Source organism: Trichechus manatus, unplaced genomic scaffold (assembly GCF_000243295.1).
Source record: "Trichechus manatus latirostris isolate Lorelei unplaced genomic scaffold, TriManLat1.0 scaffold00120, whole genome shotgun sequence".
NCBI classification, from domain to species: domain Eukaryota; kingdom Metazoa; phylum Chordata; class Mammalia; order Sirenia; family Trichechidae; genus Trichechus; species Trichechus manatus.
In genome coordinates, this window is record NW_004444056.1 from 8,666,232 (window position 1) to 8,671,736 (window position 5,505).

Sequence of the window (5,505 nt, forward strand, 5' to 3'; positions counted from 1 at the left end):
GTTTGGGCCACCAGGGACCTTCAAAACGACCGGGAGGGGGAAGGTTTTAAATAAATAAGCCGGTTGTTCAAATCTATAAACCTAGGGTGGGAAAAAGGAAACCCAAATTTCATAGTAAAAATTAAGTAAACATCAACAGAACTTTAAGAAAATGATAAGCTTCAGGAATGAGAGGAAGAAACAGATTACTTGACTGAAAATGACGGAATGAACCAAACTTTCTGACTCGCGTCCTGGGGCCGTGGGGCGCGGCCGGCGCCGCCCTGCGAGCCCAGGGGACAGGGCGGGGGACGCAGACAAGCCCCCGCGGGGCCTTTCGGGGCGCGAGGTGGGGAGGGGTCGGTGGGGGGCTCCGACAGGAAAGGGGGCGCGCGGGTCCCCGGGCCGGAGGCGGGAAGGCCGGACGGACCCGCTCGGAGCTGCTCTAACCGGAAACGGACGCGGATCCGGGACGACGGCGGGGCGGGTGCGGGGACGTGAACGTCCGCAGGGACCCCCGGACCCCGAGCGGGGAGGACGCGGGGCTGAAAGGGACGCGAAGCGCGACACTAAACTAGAAAAACGACACCCACTCACCCTCGTGAGATCGCCCATCCGGGACAGCCTTTCCGTGTCGACAGGAAATGACGCGAGGGGCGGGGCTGTGCAGAGAGAGACCTCCCGCAAGGGGCGGCGGGGCTTCTAGGGGAGGGGCGGGACTGTGCAGGGGGCAGGCGGGGCTGTGGGCGGGCGGAGTCTGGATGTACAAGGGGCGGGGCGCGGCTCTGCTGGCCGGGGCGGGCACCTGGACGACAAGGGCGGGCGTGGCCCAGGACGGCGAGGGGCAGGGCGTGGCCCAGGACGGCGAGGGGCAGGGCGTGGCCCAGGACGCTGAGAGAGGGGCAAGGAGTAGGGAAGGCTCGGTCAGACCTTCCCTGCCGCCACGCCCACATCCGGGCTCTTAGTTTGTCTTTCCAACCAAACTTGATTCTCATCTTTGTGAGCTATTTCAAAGTCTTTGGGGTCCTGGCGACAAGTGCTGCTTTTGTTAACGTTTCAAATAATTTAAGTAAAACAGGAGAGTGTGTAGGTCACATATATTGGAGGCTGAGATGTTTTCCTCCTACAATGCGGTGGTTCTTTTTGTGTTCCCTTCAGTCTGTTCCGACTCAGCGAAAGTGTACGACCCGAGAAACAAAAACCAACAAACAAAATAACCAAACCCGATGCCGTCGAGTTGATTCCGATTCATAGTGACCCTATAGGACAGTGTAGGACAGTGTAGAACGACTCCATAGGGTTTCCAAGGAGCGGCTGGTGGAGTCAAACTGGCGATCTTTTGGTTAGCAGCCGAGCTCCTTTGCGTTTCCTAGACCGTAGGCAAAGATGTCACCTGCAGACTAACGTACACCAGTTGAAAGCCATGGTATTTTCAATCGCCTGATATGCATGCGAAAGCTGGACAATGAATAAGGAAGACCGAAGAATTGATGCTTTTGAATTAATGGTGTTGGTGAAGAATATGAAATATATCATGGATTGCCAGAAGAACAAACAAATCAGTCTTGGAAGAAGCACAGCCAGAATGCTCTTAAGAAGCTAAGTTGGCGAGACTTGGTCTCACTACTTTGGACATATTATCAGGAAGGACCAGTTCCTGGAGACGGATATCATGCTTTGTAAAGTAGAAGGTCAGCAAAAAAGAGAAAGACCCTCAATGAGATGGACTGACACAGTGGATGCAACAATGGGCTCAAACATAGCAACTATTGTGAGGATGGCACAGGACCGGGCACTGTCTACTTCTGTTATACATGAGGTCACTATGAGTCAGAACCAACTCAATGGCACCAAACAACACCACCAAAAATTTTTAAGGGAGCAGATTGCCAGGTCTTTCCCCCACACCAGCCTCTGGATGGGTTTGATCCACCAGCCTTTCAGTTAGCAGCCGAACGTTTAGCCAGGATCCACCAGGGCTCCTTACACAAAGTTTAGCGTGGCCTTTATCCCATGTATTAGGCTTGCTGCCCCCTTGGGATCAGGGTACTGAGTGTTTGCATTCTTTAATACCATCTATGATTGTTCAGAAGCCCTGGTGGCACAGTGGTTAAGTGCTCAGCTGCTCACCAAAAAGTCAGAAGTTTGAATCCACCAGCCTCTCCTTGGAGACCCTATGGGGCAGTTCTACTTGGTCCTATAGGGTCGCTCTGAGTTAGAAATGGAAACACTGGTGGCATAGTGGTTAAGAGCTAGGGCTGCTAATCAAAAGGTCAGCAGTGTGAATCTACCAGACGCTCCTTGGAAACTCTATGGGGCAGTTCTACTTTGTATTATAGTGTCGTTATGTGTAAGCAAAAGGTTTGATTTTTTCTTTTCTTTCTTTCTTTCTTTTTTTTTTTTTTTTTTTGAGACCGAATGGACTCAACAACGAAGGGTTTGGTTTTTGATTTTTTTATGATTGTTCCAGAGTGAGCTATGGGTCCTGTGTCAACCAAAACTTTATTCTCCATTTCACAATACACGTGCTCCACGACTTAAGACAAAGTTACGTTCTGATGACTCCATCAAAAGTCGGTTCTAACGTAAGTGGAATACCTTTTTTTTTTAGTTTTTGTTATTATTGCCTTTTATTTTCAGTGTCTTTATAACATGATCTTTATTTGTCAGCGTCAGTGTCAGAACAATGAAGTCAGACTCCTAATGACTGTCTAGCGTAATTAATTAGAGTTGAACATTGCCCAACATTCTGGTACCAATCCCTACACCCACACCGACACAAACTTCTTGTAGACCAGGCCACAGCAGGGTATACGGCAGTGTTTTGATCAGTAAATCACAACATTGAACATCTGCAAATGAACATCTGAGAATGATTGCATCAACACATTACAAGCTGCAACACTGTATGTCGTAAGTATTACTAACAATAAGAACTACAGAAAAAAAAGGACAGTCTTAAGTGTGGTTCATCGTCACTGGAATCCTAAGTCAGGGACTACCTGTATTCTAAACCGGTGAGACTGATCCTCACGTAGCCACTCTCACAATCTATTTTAATAAGCTTCCTCAAGAAACCAGTGATAGGAATTCACAAAATAAGATTTGGGACTATCACCCCAGGCAATAGGAAGTCAAGTTTCTCATTGTCATATTTGTCCTGCACCTTTCTAAATCCCTCCTCACTAGGGACAATAAAACAGCTTTGTTTAGGGTCCTTCACTGTTGAGTAAGAACTACCCAACTTGTGAGGGTGCTGCACTGAGAAAAACTTGTTTGACGCCGTCGATACTCATTTTATTCCTCCCATTTCTTAATAACTGGTTAAGGATCTCCACCCTGCTGGGAGGAATTCCTTTCTCTTTCCCCTTGATTTCCCATTCTCTTATGAATTATTCTAACCTCCTGTCTTATCTGTTGTTTCAGTATTTGGAAGTAGCTCTGAGGCTAGTGGCTGTAGCTCAGGCTGGACATAATCTAAGCTTGGCGCAGGGTTAGAATCTGTCCCCGTACATTCCTCTGTAGGGAGCCTGGGGATAGAGGGTAGGATCAGTCAGAATTCAAGCTTGACCCAATATCAGGGTTCACCTCAAAGCTTTTGTGTACTGTCATTAAAATTTACCCATTGGTATTGGCCCTGAGTTTAGAGGCTGTAGCTCAGATCAGGCTGATCGAAGCCTGGCTGAGCATCAGGGTCAAGATCATTTGCAAGACTAAACAGAATTTCTCCTGCCTTTTGAAACTCTCCCATGAAGTAAGAATAACGAGGACATTGAATCATCCCAACATAGTTATTTGAAGAGCTCAAGACTGAGAAAACTCTACTTTTTATGGAGTACACTAATGGAGGAGAGTGCCTGATTACCTAGTGGCTCATGGAAATGTGAAAGAAAAGGTGACCCAAGCTAAATTCTGCCAGTGTCTGCTGTGCAGTACTGCCACCAGAAGTGTAGTGTGCATAGAGAGTTAAAAGCAGAAAACCTGCCCTTGGATGCTGTTATGACATCAAGATTGCAGATGTCGTCTTCAGCAAGGAATTCACCTTTGGCAAACAGCTGGATACCTTTTGTAGCAGTCCTCATCATTCTGCCCCAGAACTCTTCCAGGGCCAAAAATACAATGAAACCACAGTGGATATGTGGAGCTTGGGAGTCATTGTACATACACTTGTCAGCAGATGCTTGTCTTTTGATGGATGGAACTTCAAGTAGCTGCAGGAGCAGATGCTGAGTGGAAAATATCATGTTCCCTTATGTATGTTCCTGGAGTGTGAAAATCTGCTCAAGAAATGTCTCATCCTCAATCCCAGTAAGAGTTGTACTTCAAAGCAATTTATGAAACCTCCGTTGATGAATGTGGGCCATAAAGACTATGAACTAAAACCTTACATGGAGCTACTCACTGACTACAAGGACCGTGGTAACCTGAGTCGATGATGTCCATGGGTTACACATGGAAAAGATCTGGGCCTCACTGATGGACCAGAGTTCATTCTGCTAGATCCCTATCTCACCTAGAGGAGAAGACCAGCCCTGGGCACAGCAAGTGTTCTCAACTAGCACAAATCAAAGCAAGAATGCCCTTATTTGGAGGCCAGATTTGGCCAGAGCTCCATCTAAAATAGCAAATACAACCTAACTATGAGAGAGTCCAAGACCTCCAGGGCTTCTCTGCCTCAGACTCCCCAGCCCTGCCTTTCCTTCACCAAGAATGCAATTTGGCCCCAGTGCAGCCCACCCAGGCCTCTGGGTTGTGCCCCAAAAAGAGTATCTATAAGGTGCAGTACCCCAGAAGCCCAGAAGTCCAGCATGTCTCTATGGCTTCCTCCTCAGCCCACCACATCACCACCCTGGTGGAGGGAGCCCCAGGTAGAACTAGTTTTCCCCAGGATGTGTCCAATAGAAACTGCATGCATGCTGGACACCTTGACAGGTGTGTGACCAGCAGAATTTTCCCTTTGGTGTGACCCCAACCTCTCTCCCTGGAATGACCCAGGACTTGCAGGGGTCCACTGGAAGGTTCCTCAAGATTCTCAGAAGAAATCTGTCTTCAGCTGTGCCAGAAGGAACTTGAATGAACTTGAATGTAAGGACTGATGCTGAAACCTCCAGAGGCCAAGCTGTGTTCCTTAAACTTCATATGAGCATGAACATCAGCTCCCAGTCCCCGCTACTGTGCATGACTGGCAAATGGGGCCAGGAGGTCTTCATATAGTGGAGGGCGGAGACTTGCAAACTCCCTGGGCAGTCTGTCAATGGGGTTAAACCGAAGAGGATACGTGGCACCTCCATGGCTTTCAACATCATTGCCTCCAAACCAACCAAGGAACTTAAGCTTTAAATGCCACCAGGATTCACCGGGGAGAACACAACAGATGCTGGCCAGCCCTTGCTGCCAACCAGCCACTTTGCCTCCACCTGGACAAAACTTCTCAGACTGGACAGGTGTGTTTCCTCTGGGGAACTTCTTCACTCCCTTCCCTTCTCTATCTTTTTAGCTTGTCTGTGTGGGAGGGGAAATGGGGGT

At 48.3% G+C, this 5,505-nt stretch overlaps 1 pseudogene; it reads left to right on the forward strand.

Annotated features, from left to right (window-relative positions):
- The first annotated feature begins 740 nt into the window (after positions 1-740).
- Positions 741-5,075, forward strand: LOC101353077 (serine/threonine-protein kinase MARK2 pseudogene; annotated as a pseudogene).
- Positions 5,076-5,505: the final 430 nt, after the last annotated feature.